The following is a 17,261-nucleotide window of genomic DNA, read 5'->3' as shown; positions in this document are numbered from 1 at the left end:
CCAGGCAAGCATACAGATGGCTCCTTATGAGGCTCTATATGGTAGGAAGTGCAGATCGCCTATCTGTTGGGATGATGTGGGGGAGAGGAAGATCTTGGGTCCAGAGATGGTGCAGCAGACAGTGGAAAAGATTCAGTTGATCAGAGAACGACTCCGAGCAGCTCAGAGCAGACAGAAAAGCTATGCAGATATCAGGAGGCGGGAATTGGAATTTCAGGTCGGAGATCATGTGTTCCTCAGAGTATCCCCTTCTAAAGGGATCATGCGGTTTGGAGTTCGAGGCAAGCTCAGTCCGAGATATGTGGGACCCTTCGAGATTCTCGAGAGAGTTGGATCTGTTGCTTATAGACTGGCACTTCCACCTGCTCTATCGGGAGTTCATTCTGTATTTCATATCTCCATGCTGAGGAAGTATATTGCTGATCCAAATCATGTGATTGATGTGGCACCTTTGCAGCTTCGCGCCGATCTTACATATGTGGAGCAGCCTGTCCGTATAGTGGATAGGAAGGACCAAGTCTTGAGAAGACGCACTATTCCTTATGTAAAGGTGCAGTGGAGCAATCACAGTGAGAGAGAAGCCACCTGGGAGCTGGAGGAGGAGATGAGAGAGAAGTATCCAGCCTTGTTCTCGGATTGAGGTATGTTTTTAATTTCGAGGACGAAATTTCTTTTTAGTTGGTTAGAGTGTGAAGACCCGGACTGAAGTCGGCAAGGAGTGCCGACTTCAGTTGGGTCATCGTGGTTTGCCCACGAAGACCACGCCGGCCGAACGGCCAGCGAGATCTCCGCAAGCCCCCCTCTTCCCTCTCCCTCTCTATCCCTCTCTCCCTCTCTCTCTCTCTCGCCCTTTCTCTCCTCTGAGAGCCTCGTCCGAGCCCATCCCTCTTCCCATCCCTCTAAAAAAAAAAAAAAAAAAAATTTGAGTTTTCCCCTCATCTTCTTCCCTTTTCTTGAGAGGTTTGCCGGAGCCACCGCCGCCGCCGGAGCCGCCAACGTCGCCGGGGATCCGCCCGTCGACGACCGGAGGTGAGAAAGACAGTCCATTCATTATTTTTATGGATCTAAGGGGGAGAGAAATGAGGGATGGCAACCGGTTTTCATCCCCTGTTTTGGAAATGTTTTTTTTTTTTTGATGGGATTCGGCCGGCCGACGGTGGCCGGCCGGGGTCAATCCGGCCGAAACGGGTTCGGCCGGAGGTGGGCGAACAAGGGGCCGGGCTTCCCAGCCCCGGTCCCTCTCTTTCCTCCCTTTTCTTCCTCTCTCTCTCCTTCTTCTCTTCTTCTTCCCGTTCGGTGCCGCCTGTGAAGGTGGGGTAGCCGACGGCGGCTGGCCGAGCGCCGCCGTCGAGGGCCACAGTCGGCCGCCGAGGGCCGACCGGAGCCACCAGCCACCCCCCTCTTCCCTTCTTTCTTCTTCTTCTTCTCCTTCTTCTTCTTCTTCTTCTTCTTCTTCCCGTCCGGCACCGCTTGTGACAGTGGGTAGTCGACGGCGGCTGGCCGAGCGCCGCCGCCGAGGACCACGGTCGACCGCCGAGGGCCGACCGGAACCACCAGGCACACCCCCCCCCCCTCTTCTTCTTCTTCTTCTTTTTCTTCTTCTTCTTCTTTTCTTCTTTCTTCTTCCTGGGTGTATACCTTGCTTTGATTTCCGTTGCCTGTTTGGGTCTCAAACCAGACACAAACAGACCCTGATCCGATTGAACCATGGGATTTAGCCTGAACTTGAGTTGGGTAGTGTGGATCAGACCGTGAACCGGTTCCACCCATTTCTTGAATTGGGTTGGGTCTGAGTTTAAGTGAATGGGTTTTGTTATGGTCTGATCAGATCTGGTCTGGGTTGGGTTGGGGGTCTGTGTTGGGCTGAGTCGGGCCAAATTGGAACTGTGGGCTGGTTTGGGTTGGGCCCGAAATCTGATCCGGACCTGTTATCCGGTTTGGTTCAATTGGGCCTAATCTGTTTGGGCCACAATTGACTTGGGTTTAAAGGATCCTGATTTTAGGGTCTATGTTTGATCTTAGGGGCCCATTCTTAGATCCATGAACTTAGAAATTTAAGGGATTGGGAATAGTTTAAATTATGTTTCTTAGTTAATTAAATAATTAATGTTTGTGTTTTAATCAGGGGTTCGTGATATCAGTGGCAGGGATTTTTAAGCGAACCCAGGTAGGTAACCTTGCTTAAAGTATGATTTACATGTACTATGCATATGTGTGATTATTTCCAGCATATTGATATGTTTTATATTCTTGGCAGTATTATCATTTAGAAGCATGTTTTTGACTGTAAATCGATCATCTGAAAATCTATTATGCATATATATTGGTTTTGAAAACTTATGTTTATATTAAGTTTGATTGTTGGAATTTGTGGATGTGATTTTGGAGACCGCGTGACTATTGTCTAGGATTCCCGCCAATGGGGTGGAAACGTTGGCCCTGTCGACTTGTATGAGGAGCTAGTTCCGGCACTATGGGGTGTTTTGGCTCTGCGGAGCATGCTCTGAGGAGCAGAGATTGGGGCACCCTGGGGTGCAGCACTGCGGTGCAGGGCTCCATTTGGAGCAGAGTGTTGACACTTCGGTGTGACCATGCCACTGGGTGATGTGGCCGTAGTCATGCGGTAGATATGTGGATTATGTTATGCGTGATATGATAGACTAAGATGGTATATATATATATATATTACTTGAGTATCGGATTGGTTTGCGGATTATCATATTTATTTGTGCACATGACCTGTAGTTATATTGCATATGCTTTAATACATGTTATCGTGACTTTATGCATGTTGTTACCTACTGAGCTGTTGTAGCTCATACCTGTTTTTGACATAATTGCAGGAGATGATTGATGGGGGATTCGGGAGGAGAGGACTTATGACATTGGACATAGATAGATTTAGATTCATTTTGTCATAAGTAATTGATCTTGTAAATAAATGTTACCAACTTTATTTGAGACATTTGAAATTGAATTATTGATTTGATTATCATAAATGATAGATTTTTGGTATTGATATTGTGATCTGATGTTGTGACTTGAGTGTCTGGTTATTCAGCCTTGCACGCCCGTGCGGTCCGCCGTGCGGGTGTGCGGCGTCTGGCGCGTCCCGGGCCTAAGTTCGGGTTCGGGGCGTGACATGACATCACTCAGTGATTTATTGAATCTTCATCTGTAGATAAATAAGCTGTTGCTCCTTTAATGTCCTTTCATCTCTTTACCCAAATGTGAGGTGGGTTCCCCCACTGTTTTACTCTCTTGAGCTTTTCTAATCTCCTTTTCCTTTTTTTTCTTTTGAAATTACTAATCTCCAAAACATGATGGCACTATATATGCATGATCTTGTAAATGCTCTATCAATGGAAGATTTTCATTTCATATTTTAATTAGTTTCATTCTGTGGGACACAACTATTGATCAAGCTGATGCTTTTGAGTATTGATTACATATCCTGAAGTGATATTTGTCGCACGGTCACTGTTCATCCACAAAGCCGAAAGATGGCAAAAGAATGGACCTGATCTTTCTTGGAGTACTCTTTCTTTATTTCTCTATTTCGGCAAGACACTGATCCTGCTAGTGATTTCCTGGGACGGTGTTGCTGTGCTGCTGAGCATCCTTTTCGCTGTATTGTAGAAGAGGTGCAGAGCAATGTAGTCTTGGAGGCGGACACAGTTATCTCCACGGGTGTTCACATAAGCTGAGGCTTGTCAATTTATAATATGTTCCTCCCGTTCGGAATTCAGGGTTGTGATTCTAGCAAGCACAGGCCCGCTGCCTGGGGTTCTCTTCTTCTGTTTTTTGGACAGGAGTTACATTCCAGGTCATTCAAGATCGTCCATATGGTATTGTTTAACACCAGTTCAGGCATCAACAGCATTGTTCAACACCAGTTCAGGTATCAGCAGTTCTTAAAGCAGAGGAGAGCTTGCATGGGGATGAGAAACATTGGATTGGACCTTCGTGTTGGGAGTCCTAACAATACTTTCGTCCTTTTGTTGTCGGTGGCAAGAGAAATCAGTGGCATGGAGACAATCCGTTAAGATTCCGAGTGAGATCAATATGGGAGTTGGGTTAACGGGAAAGTAGATTGGAAGGGTAGAATAAAGATATAGATCTATGTGATCCTTCTGTATTTAATATGTAAGGATTTGTATGAGCATGTATTTAGTTTCATATCGGCTATGTATTAGATAGATCTTAGATACTTATATAGAACCAAGAAATCTAAATAATATTTTTTGACTGGCTTTTAGGATAAGATCTTAGGTTGGTATAAATGATATCAGAGCGGATCCAGTCCATGACCTATGAGGATAAGGGGATACTACAACATAGATCTATTTGGGCTGACCATGAGTTGATCGAGGTATTTATGAGTGGATTTGGATTCTTAGCCTAGCGAGAATGTTTGGACTTAAACGGAGGAAACATGTGATGGCCCGTCCGTGCGAATGTTTAATCCCATTTCAGCTATGTGATGTGTAGATCTTGGGTACTTATGTAGAGTCAAAGAATTCAAATAACATATCCTGACTAAATTTTTTGGGTGGGACTCTAGATTGTGACATAACCAATAATACAACAGAATAATTCAGTGATGAAAATGAATAATACAAAGATGATTGGATGAGTTCTTATAGCATGTTATCTGGTTTTTTTTTTGTCTTTTAGGTGTTGCAATGCATTAAGAGGTGTGCTGGAACCATAACCACAATAGGATTGACCGTTAATCTCATGCTTGGATCACGTTTCTGTCTGCAATTACTATGTAATTCGTGCACCTTGTTTTTACCTTCCTTTCCCCATCTCAAGGGGCAAGGCTCCAGTTAAATCTCGGAAAGGAAACAACGGATGCATCAACCTGAGCCAGGAAAAACAAGGGTTGAGTCGGGAAGTTGGCGGTCGGAAGTTCCATGGGGTTGATCAGGCGACGATGCTGAGCCCAAATTGGCAAGCTAATCGGCAGGCCGATTCGTACTCTCTGAAGGTATTGAATGCGCTTGGAAAGACTGGATTTGACCTTGCAATAATGTACTAATTCCAAGAAAAAGATGAGTTCGGGGTCGGGTTTGTATGCAACCCACGACCTCATCCAAAAAAAAGAATCCGGGCTTCGGGCAGGGCTGAGGCCCAAAACTTCTTTGAAACTTCCGCTTCGAGCTTGGCCTTAATCCGAAAAGAGCTTGGCGTGTGGCTTGATTGAGTGTAGGCCTATTGAGCCTGCCCGATTTAGGCCTAGGATTCTTCTCTGGGCTTCGTTGCAAACTGTAACAGGGGATAAGAGAGGCAGAGCGTTGGAGAAGAATGAGAGGAGAGAGTTGGGAGTGAGAGAGAGAGAGAGAGAGAGAGAGAGGAGATTGAAAAAGAGAGATGTGGGCATGGATCACATCCTTTCCGAGAAGGACTCGGCCGCGATGATTGAGTAGGTTCGGAGTTGAAGATATAGGAGAGGCTGCTACTCCACGACGTCCGGGTTGCCTTCTATCAGGCCACACATGTATACAGGGAGGTAAATGGGGCTGCAGACTGGGTTGCCTTCTATGCAGCTCACCACTCTGAAGATTCATTTAGGCAAATCACGTGTCAATGCCTGTGCTCTTATGTAATCTTTTATTTTATGATCTTGTTGGTCGTATTTATACTCGCCGTTGTACCAAAAAAAAAAGTGGAGGGAGAGAGAAGATCGAGAGAGAGAGAGAGAGAGAGAGAGAGGATCAAGGAAGAGAGGAGAGCTGGGAAGAGATATTGGGGAGAGAGAGAAGAGAGGATAGTGAAAAGGGGAGATAGGGAGGGGGAAAAGAGGAGAGGAGAGAGAGTGAAGAGGGGGGAGATAGATTAGGTGGAGAGAGGAGAGAGGGGAGAGAGGAGAGAGCGGAGAGAGTGGAAAGAGGGAGAGAGATCAGGTGGGAGAGGAGAAGATAGATTAAGAGGGAGAGAGAGAGAGAGAGACGAGAGAAGAGAACGGTAGAGAGGGGAAAGAGCTCGGATGGAAGAGAGAAAAGAGGGAGAAAACCATACAGATCCTTCACCCCAAAGAGCTCGATTGGGAGTTTGGGGGAGAGAGAGAGAGGAGAGAAGAAAAGGTTGAGAAAATAGACCGGCTATTTTCGAATGCAGAGGTCCTTCACCCCAAAGTTATTTTTAAATATTTTATAAATACAAACCTAATCACCATGTAGCCTATAATCTTGCCGGATATGTTGTCTTAATTTATGAATCCTATAAAATTTTCAGTTCATTCATACAAAAAAAAATCATGCTAGTTGTTGAAAATTCTTGCAATCAGCTAGTCCCAACACATATCTATCTTTTGTGAGCTTGATTAAGAGAAATCTCACCAATATTTTTTCGACCTATTAAAATTCTTTATATACATCGGTTGTAAAAGTTTTTTACAAACTCGGCTAGCCGCGAACTTGATCCAGAGAAATCTCACCAATTTTTTTTTAGCCTATTAAAATTATTTACATTCATCGACAGTAAAAAAAATTTACAACTCGGGCCACGCCAAGAATTGTTAGCGAAGCTGCCCAACTTAGTCAGTCTAACTTGTGTAATGCTTGAGCCTGTGAGACTTTGCATCCGAGCTTATGTTTAAAATCTTTGATCTCAAGTGGACCCACCATCTCTGCCACGCCAACTTAATCCAGTACCGAGGTACGTGTACGTACTCGGCCTGTGAGCTTCTGTAAGTTAAGGCTTTGAATTACCTTTCTCACTTGCCCCCCACCACCTTGTAACGACATGGACTAATTAATCTTGTGTCAGCCATGGAAGAGGCAGTCCAGTTGCAGGATCAATCCTTCTACAAAAGAAGAAGCAATCCAAAAAGCACATTCTTACGTGGGGACATATGCATAAGAGAATTCTAAGCAAGGACCATGAAAAAGCTAGCATATAGATAAAAGCAAAAAGAAAAAGAAAAGTCCATTTCATGATAGATTAAAGTTGGTAGCAAAAATTAGTTCCTGCTTGTTTAGTGGGCCCATGGTTAATGGAATAAAGTTGTGAAAAAAAATAAAAGAGAGGAAAAAAAAGAGCTTATATGGTTGCTTTTATTTCACCCTCTTACGATATAATCTTATCTGGATCTTTAATGAAATAAATTTATTTCACTTTTGGATGACCTAGTGATGTTTGGCTGGTTAACTAGATAACTTTTAAGTTATCCACCCTTTAACCAGCAACAATACATAATCTAAGAGCCTAAAAAGCATGTCACCATTAGGTTTGGTAGATTAGGAGCATGAACATCATAAATATTTTGTTTTTAATTGGGTTTATTAGAAAAGTAAAAAAAATTCCAGATGATTTCTACCATTGGTTTTTATATTGGAATGTTATGAAAATTAATGCATAAGAGATAAACATTTTAAGGATGATACGTATCTTTAACACATTTAACTGTAATATCTTAACAATATAGGAGAACTATATGAAAGTTTTATTCTTCCCGCTGGCAACCTTCTCCCCTTGAGGCTGGATTGAAACTTTGGAAATGCATACGAGCCAGAGAAAAGTTGTTGTGTTCTTTACCTCGACAGGATTGGTTTAGCAATTTATTGTGCATCAAAAATTGGGTATCCAATAAATCACAATCAGCTCGCACTCTCTTGTAATTAAAGTTTGGTTGCTTCACATCAAAGCCTGGATTCTGTGTCCCAAACCTAGATGGTCCCAGAGTCTCCAGACCACACAGACACAAAGAGGCCATGAGTTTTTTTGGCCACAAAGTATCCACGTCGTTCGACCAAGCCATGCACGCTCCTTTGACCATTGGAGCATAAACTGATGGCCGGAAATGATGGCTTTTCTCTTGCCCGGTTACGTTTTGATTTCCGCGTGATCCTTGGTGCTTCTTTCACGCTTTGTGAATTTGTTCGACGTAGCTTTCATTCTTTGATGGAGTAAAGACATACATTAGGTCCTAAGTCAATTATGAGAATTTAAAATGCACAACATAAAGGGCAGTTTGGTGAAAAAAATAACTATGAAAAAAAAAAATTCATAGAAAAGAAAAATTTTCTGAAAAATTAGTTATAAACTTCTAAAGTTCCCTCTCTGTTTCTTTTTTTTTTAATGGAACAAGCAAGCAGAAAGCAAGATTTTGAACAAGAAAACAAGTTTTTTTTTTCACCTTTTCTTCATTTTTCCTTATAACCGAACATGCCTTAAGTGAGTGCAAGACGTACAGCATTTATACCTTCCAGTACAGTGAACCTCACTTTCCTATTCATGTAAATTTGTGGAATATTGCATTTAGGCAGTTTATTTCATACATACATGTGTAGGTTTGATGCTAAATGACAACTTTATGAACAGTTTCATTAGTTGCATTGCTAGGGCTAATGTTATTTTTTTTTTCTGTAGCTTTTAGAACTATTTACATTTGAAATTAAAAATTTCTGCAGCAAGCTCAAGCAAAAATTTAAACTAAAATTTTTATACCTCCCAATTGTGATTGCTCCTCTTTAGATGCGTGGATATCAAGATCTCTCTCAGGTATCGTTTCTCCAGACGCGCAGTGTTGATAGGAGGATTCGTGCGTTTGTTCTACTTACTATATTAATTTATTTACTAACATTGATGAGGGATGCATGTCTCGATGTATCACCATCGCCTCTTTCCTTTCTCTCCAAGCCCATTGTGTACGGCATGAAAACCTCAACCGAGTTAAGTATCTGTTAAGGAACAAAAAAAGAAGAGAAAATAAACTAGACTTTAGAAGTAGCAGGAATTAGATTTTATAAATATTGAAGGTGGTCGTCTAAGCATCGATCCCATAATAATCACTTGTTCTTTTTTCCGTTTGAAAGAAAATTAAAGTGGCCGGGAGCTTCATCCCCCCCTGCGCCAAAAAAAAAAGAAGAAAGACAAAGAAGGAGCAGAATGAGAGAAGAAGAAAGTAGTTAGAAAGAAAGGTCAGCTATGTCTCACAATTCAATGGAGAGAGAAAGCAGGAATGCTTTTGCATTTGGGACCAAAAGAAAGTATTCCAGAAGAACTAAATATTGGTTTGTTTTTATATGGTTTTGGAGACTGGAAAGCCTAGAAGGTAAGAAAAATAAAACTAAGCTTTCTAATGAAGCACAACTTTTGACCCTTTCATTTTCTCAATCAATGCAGAAAGGAAGCTTCAGTTGTTAGCAGCACCTGAACTTTTACGGCTTCGTCCATTCCTCTCACTCGTGGATGAATTAATGGATATGCCATTGCTAAAAAAAAACACAACAAGGGAAAAAAAAGGAGTAATGCGAATAGCTGCAATAGGAGTTTGGCAGCAGATAATTTTCCTAGAAAACATAATAACAGATAACGATCATAAAAATGGGCAGTCAATGCCAGGCATCATGATATTGCATGATGGAAGCAAAGGAAACAAAACAAAGAAATGAGAGATGTTGCAGTAAGGATCAAAAGGGTGCTCGTACTTACCTTTATCTCTTTCTTTACTATTTAGAGAGCGCATGAACATGAATGTTAGAATCCAATCATCACATAGGTTTTACAAAGAGAATCCAACAGAGCTCCCTTGGCAGGTTGCCCACCTCCATTTCCATTGCCTCCGCCCCACGTTACGTTTGCCCTGATGGAGGTGGACAGAATGCCAATGAACTCTGTAAGAAGCCCTTTGACAAACCTATATGACTCACATAAAATATTACCTGGGCAGCCTCCCATTGCTGTGAAAAATTTATGAGAGCGAGAGAGGAGAGGGAAAGGTATCCATAAAGTAACAGGAGTCAAGATGTGGAGAACAAGGAGAGGAAGAATAAAGGAAATGAAGCGAGTAGAAAACGAGAAGAAGAGAAAATATTGTTCATTTTCTTGTGGGGAGAGGGAAGGGACAAACAATGAGAAGATTGGAATAAATCATCCTCCATTGACTCCGCGCGCGCATACACCGCTCACAATAATATTGGAGATCGAGATCGAGAGAGAGAGAGAGAGAGAGAGAGAGGTGTAAGGTGTAATGATTTCTCCACCATGTGTTGATAGCTCCACCATGTAAAAAGGTCGGACCAATCTTCCTATCCTTCGACAACTACACATGCCCTCGCTTGTTGAGGCCAAACTTTCAGAAGCCTTCTTTTTTTACTTCGCATTTTCTTTGGAGCTGAGATGAAAGACAAACGACTTTTTTTTTTTTTTTAATTCGCGTTTTATAGGATAGGGAGGAAAAAGCGCTTTGAGTAACCCAGCTTTGGTGACTTGACACATGGGCATTAGTCTTCATGTAATAATTAGTATAATGGCACAATGGGCACTAGTCTTCATCTTGAGTTAGGTTTGGTTGAAGTGGGGTTCCACTTGTATCTTTTGCACCAAAAAATAATTGATCTTCTTCTGCAATGTCACCCATTGGATTGCAATCCGCACAAATGTCAAAGCACTCCAAATCCTTCATTCATTCGCTTGCATGTATCTCGAAGCCACTATTGCCTGATCCAACGGTTGATTCATGCGAAGCAAGATCCACCCTACTGTCGTGCGGAAGATACAACCCCATTTCGGGGGTGCAGATGTGGAACAGGCCCAAAGATGGGGACTCTATCCGATAGGATTAGTGTTGGAGAGTTGAGCCTCATTCAAGAACAGTCCTCTTTTCTTTGTGTCATTATAGATAATTATGCCTTTTGGTTCCACAGAAGAGAGTTCTGGTGGAAAGGCTGAAGGATGGTAAGAGTTTTTGTATTTTTGGTATAGTACATACCAAGAATAACATAATTTGACTCTAAGTAATATTAAGGATCATGTGTAAAATTTAGCTCCACATAGAATAATTAGTAGGACACAAAAAGATATACATTCAAGCTTTTAAATCAAGTTGGATTTTGACATGTATATCAAGTCCTTCTGTTATTAAAACTTCTTCATCTTCCAAAGAGGTGATATCAAACCTGTCATTGAATATCATCATAGAGCTACTATGACGTGATTTAAATTTTGTTTGAACCTGTGCATGTTTATTCACCAAATTTTTTTATATGAGATGATATTGAAGATGTAAGGGAGGTACCATGAATTATTTTAAATTTTCTTTCGGACTAATAGAATTTATAGATAGAATATGATTCGATTGCATAATAATAATAATAGTAGTAGCATTTGTTACATACAAGGTAATATACATGTATGAACATTGCATCTTTTATCATAATTTTACTTGTGATGATGGAAGTCACGTTACATTACATCACAATTCCTATTTTTGATTTAAAATATTTAATAAATATTTAAGCTTGATAATTATATTATGATTTAAGAGGATGACCTGACTTGGTATGGATTATTTTTGCCACCGCGGGTACCTACAAGGATCACTAAACTTGATGTGCATCATTTTAACCATTACGAGTATCAAAAAGGATCATCGGACTCGATATGGATTACTCTGGCCATTACGAATAGAGATGAATAGAATTAGGAGCAAGATCTTGATTAAGATGATCTTTTTTTGATATCGAATAACTTTTTAAGATCTACGACCTAGAGCTAACTCTCCAAGAGGTTAAATGGGCCAAAATTCTATCATTTAGATCTCGAAACATACCGGCCAAATCATATTTTTTTTTAGAAAAGATTTTGAGCAAGCTTATCTTCCAATCTGTGAAAAAATAGGTGGAGCTACAGCAGATAAAATTGATGTAGAAGTCGAGATCTACCTTCTGCAGAATTTTATTTTTTATTTTTTTTACTATTTATGTTTATTTTAGGATAACTGGACCGATTTAGACTAGAAGGGAAATTTAATCCGAATTGTACGATGGTGCACCTTGCTACTGCTATAAAAAGGGCTATGTACCTTAGTTTATAAGGGGATCATCAATTAAAGAAAAGGGGACGTAAATCTTATTTTCACAATTCTTGTATATTCTTCTAAATTTCTTTAGTGAGATTCGAGTTGAGCGGGTTGAGTGAATTCTTCTTTCTTCCTAATCGGATCAATATACGATATTTACATTAGAGAAAGACCTAATTCAATATATGTATAACAATTTTTGCCCTATGCTTGTTTTGTTGGCCAACTAAACATTATTAATGAGTTCCAAATCTGATAAATTTTGAACTTTTACCAAAAAAAAGTAACTTATTGTACTAGTGTAGTCCTAAAATGTACATTTGAAAGTTCAAACTTTCTACTTCAAATGCTAAAAAAACATACAACTTTCAATACAAATCCAAAACAATCAGGATAAGTACATATATAATTGCAATTTGGGCTCAAGCTCATTTGCATGAGTGGTAGAGGACCTCAATAGGATGATTCATAAATCTGAAATTCTAGAGGCAATAAATTTCTCATCCAATATCAATCTTTAACATGTCATGCAGCAAAATGAAGTACTTGATAAGTACTAGAAGGGCGAAGTTGTTTTAAAGGGTTTGTAGTTCGTAGTGGATGGAGGCTTATAATAATGTTTGGGCATTGAAACAGGTTAGTTAAAGTAGTGTTTCCTTTTTGGATGAGTTTTAATTAGACATGACTTATAATGAGGAAAGAATTCGGTGAAGCAATTAAAGCAAAATTAATATAAAACTTAAGATCTAGCTTTAAAGATATTTTATTTTTTTTATTATTTTTACTAGTTATGATTATTTTGAGAAAGCCATATTTTCTTCTAGTTAGAAAAGAAATTTGATATGAATTTTATAGGATGGTTCATACTAGTATAAATAAAGAAATTGTAATCAATCTAACATTGATCTAATTAATTAGAAATATTAGAAATGTGTGTTTATAATTTTTTTTATTTTTTATTATTTTTTTTAATATTCAAGTTGAGAAAATTGGACAAATTATCTCTTTTTCTATTCGATTGAATCATAGAAAGGGGCTTTATGATTGCTAACAATTTAGTACTATAAGACATGGATGAATAGGAATTGTATGTAAAGATTTATTTAATTAAGTTGCAAACATATTAATTATGTCTTTAAGTATTTCCCTTGCTTTCTTTCAAAATAAATTTGTATGGGTCATCTCACATTCCTTTATTAATCCAAACTATTTCAATGATAAAGTTTTCATATATCAAATATAACATCTACCAAAATACCAAATTATAAAAATTAATAAAATTAACTTTATTTTTTTTAACATTTCAGATAAGATATGCAGCATCAGAACCTAGAATTAGAAGCAACCCAAATATTTCAGCTGAATTAACAACTGATGACATACGCAAGCTGGTCTTGGAAGAAGTAGTGTTAGAGACCTACACAGATATATTTTTCTCAAAAGATTTCTCACGTTGGATGAGGTAGATTCTAAATGCTCGAAGCCATGCTTTATACATCATCAGCAAGACCATATTGAACATGAAGGGAATATTGGGCATGAGCAGATTTTTGGATTTTATCATTTATGAACATGACTAGTATGAAGAACTAATCTGCTAAATGACTATTCTGAATTACAAGATGTTTGTTAGTATTTGTGGACTAATTTTGAATTTATTGGAGAACTTAATGTTAGGCTATTTTGAACAAAAAATATAATAGAAGAGAAAAAAGGTCCTCCATTAATATTCAAAAGGACGTTAGAGAAAGGAGATGAGGATAAGCATTAGTTGTGTCAAGTGAAAAACTATTGTCCGAAGGTCATTAGCCTCTTTCTCCTGGTCATGGACTTAATCATGATGGAAACAAAGAATCGATCAATGCGAATGCAAACAAAGAGGGAATGTATAACAAATATTAAAAGAACTGCACAAAGTGGACGCGAGGAAGCAAAAAGGAGTCCGAGAAAAAGGAAAAGATGCCTTTGACTCTAGTGGTGAACGCAAAAAGTCCGTAGGCTTTCCCTTTCCTTTCCTTTATCACTTCACTTTTCTCCTTTTTTTTACGCCTTTGGAGAATGGTAATAGTAAAGACTGGTCAGGGTGGCAGCAACCCATCAACCCCCTGTGTGGTGTGGTTCCCACTGCTCGATGCATGGGTCATGATGGCATCGGCTGGCCACGGGCTATGAGAATCCAATCTTGGTTCACACAAAAGAATGAAGACAGTTTGGAGATCTCCGTTGCGTGGATTTCGGTAACAAGTGTGATTTATCCATCGTCGGCAATAATAGTGTTGGGACTTAGGAGGAAATAGGGATCTACTACTTGCCTAAACACATTTGCATAGATCAACCACCTAAATTCGATGGGTGGCTATCCTATCCCATCCTAATAGGATGGATTTCTATCTCATCCTTAAATAGGTACAGGATAGGTATGGATAATGACTTATCTGAATCATACGCAGCCAATCGGCCGGAAACAATACTTGATTTCGGCTAGTTGGGAAATCAAAACCATATCTATACTACGTTAGAATGAGCACACCATCCGTGGAGGAAATATTATTTGTTCACTAATAAAATTTTATTATATATCATCATCGATGTCGTAATTTTGCAAATCAAAATATGAGTAATAACTAATATTATCCAAATCCCATGTTTTATGGTATCTCCCGAATTTCTTTCTCTATATTCTAATTTTCCACCGACAAATCTATTTTCCCTCCATCTCTATTTTGCTTTTTAACCGCTATATTTTTTATTTTTTTTCATTTTATTTATTTATTTAATATTATTTATCATTTTGTTACTAAACATGCATCATGCATTTGTGCATGTGGTTTAAATAAATAATGCATATATAACTATATATTTATATTAATATGATATATATTATTAATTATTATTTACAAATAATTCTTTTGGACTTAATAAATATTATATGAAAGTCTTAATCTTTCCCAACTTCTTTAGGCTGTTTATGAACTGCTTGGGTTCAGCTCAAAATTAGATGGGCTTGCTTAAGCTGGGCTTGATTACGATAACAACCTAGCTTGAAGCAAGAGCCCAGAGCCATACTTAAATTAGGCTAGACTTGAATACATATCTATTCAAGTATTTAGGTTTATCCTCAGTGGAACTGAAACTTGCACGTCTCACGAGTGGGTGTCAAGAATAAAATATTTTTATCCATTAAACAATAACTCGCTGCACAAATATTGTCATTGTGATTGTGATATAACTAATTACTTTTCGTTACAATTATAAATAACTATTTTATAATAATAATAATTATTTTGATCACACAAATTGCTATGTGATTATAATTACTAATATAGCAATCAAAAGTATTTCATTTTGAAAAATGTGGTGGAGAAATGCTAGCCAGCTTAATCAATAGCGGTTCCAAAAAGATTTGTTACAAAAGTTATAGCATTATCGAATCCCTAGATTCAAAGACACCTCATTCTGGAATGAGTTAAGGAGGGGAGCATCTAGTTAATTAGTTAATTTATTTATTTTATTAGAGTATTGGAGCCCAAAGAGTTTGTTAATACTTTAAGAGTTGCGTTAGTGTTCCATGTGTCAACAGCGTGCGGCCGTGCATTTGAAAGACGTGTCTCCTGTATGCCCTTCTCACTAGGGAGCTCGTGCAGTTTTTGCACGCTGGATACATTATTTGCCATTGGATACTAGTAGGATCCGGACCTGTAATTTCATTTCGCCTATTTGTTTTTGTTCTACAACCAACTCATACAAATTTAACATGAATACATTCATAAAAAAATTAAAAAGTAGTAAATTCTAAAGTATTCTGGATAGTTCTCTCTCACCCATTTACGTAAATATGTTTGGTCCGAAAGGCAATATCTCCACCTATTCTGATTAGTTCTCTCTCATCAATTTATGTAAATATGTTTGGTCTGAAAGACAATATCTCCATCTACTATGCTCTAAATGTCTTTGAGCAGTGGATGACAACCATTTAAGCCACCTATGCACTATTGAATCCAGCCGGTTATTATAGCCTTGTCACTTTTATATCTTTTTTTCAAAATGATATTTCAAAATGATATCGTACTAAACTGGACCTTCAAAAATCATGCAAGTCATAAGGAAGGAAAGCAATTCCTTCATATCATTTGAGCTGCCTCTCGAGCTGTACATATCAAAAAACCCAGGTCTGGACCACATTTGGAGCTGACGCACGTGTTGAAGCCCGTTTGACCTAGGCCAAAGCCCAAGGGCCTCAACAAGAGCTTAGCTCGTGCTTGTCTTAGCCCATTAATTCCCCTTTGCTGGTTAATTAGGCTCCCTCCCTAATTGCAGAACAAAAATTCTACGGGAAGCCCTTTCTAATTCCATGTTGTGCCCCATCAATTGCAAGTGGAATCTTAAAGCACAGCTGAGAAGAAACAAACCGAAAATGATCTGCCTTTTCTAATTAGGGTTTTTTGCATACAGACCCTTCTAAATATCGCATTTTATATGAACACCCTTCCAAAAGTGATATTTGCATATATATATATATACCCTCGTAAAACACTTGTTTTGCTATTTTTTCTTATTTTTATCCTTATTTTTGCATATATACCCATGCCATCTAACGCCGTTCAAAAATTAACGGTTTCAAATTAAAATGACTAAAATATCCTTATTATGTAGATGTGCAAAAAAAATATTTATAAGGCGATCATGATGGAGAACAAAAAAAATAATTTTAAAATTATATTTTATTTTTAATTAAAATAAATATAGTTTTTATTAACGGCGTTAGAAAAATCATTATATTATGAGCATTTGTGCAAAAATAGTGTTTTATAAGGATATAGAAATAAATATAAATTTTAAGAGGGTATTCACGCAAATTTGAAAATTTAGAAGGATATTCATGCAAAAAATCTTTCTAATTAAATGTGTCATGTAGCAGATCCTCTGGAGAGTTTTTATGGACATCGACGGGGGACATGCCCCAATTCTTATATTTTTTTACTTTTTCTTGACTTTGCAGGATGTACTCATTAGAACTCTATGAATTTCCGTTTTTATAAAAAAAAAAATCCGGAAATGATGAGTACTTCTTTAACTTTATCTACATGCGTGATGCTAATGGGGTGAGATTCTGATTTCAAGTTTATTTTTCGTACATTCCAAAACTATGAATAGTCCAAATGCCCGTGTACCACGCCTACTCCTATGAATTAAATCAAGCCAAGCAATGCCACGATTTTCTAATTAACAACGGGTTAATTTCAGAAAGATTTGGTATCAGGCAACTGTCATTGGGATACGAATACCTAGAGGAGGGGCCACCGATGAAGATGGCTCCACCAGCGCCAAGAAATTAATTCCACGTGAAAGTTGTAGAAGAAAGAATGAGACACAAGTTAGGAGGCGGAAGCCCTCTACGCCACAAGAAAAAAAAAAATCCATGTTAGGTCAATCAATTTTGGATCACTCACTC

The 17,261-nt window shown here is 38.5% G+C and overlaps 1 long non-coding RNA gene across 1 annotated transcript; it reads right to left on the bottom strand.

Moving 5' to 3' along the window:
* Nucleotides 1–5,161: 5,161 nt before the first annotated feature.
* On the bottom strand, nucleotides 5,162–10,087 carry LOC120105301 (uncharacterized). The gene is made up of 3 exons (XR_005507690.2): nucleotides 9,672–10,087; nucleotides 8,455–9,592; nucleotides 5,162–6,811 (listed from the first exon to the last, which is right to left on the bottom strand). It is a non-coding gene; the product is annotated as an uncharacterized LOC120105301 (long non-coding RNA).
* Between the last annotated feature and the right edge of the window lie 7,174 nt (nucleotides 10,088–17,261).

This window comes from Phoenix dactylifera, chromosome 16 (assembly GCF_051530095.1).
Source record: "Phoenix dactylifera cultivar Ajwa chromosome 16, Ajwa_hap1_PhDact_Kaust_v1.1, whole genome shotgun sequence".
Taxonomy (NCBI): Eukaryota; Viridiplantae; Streptophyta; class Magnoliopsida; order Arecales; family Arecaceae; genus Phoenix; species Phoenix dactylifera.
The sequence above is the reverse complement of the archived record's forward strand: the minus strand, read 5'-3'. Positions and strand labels throughout refer to the sequence as shown.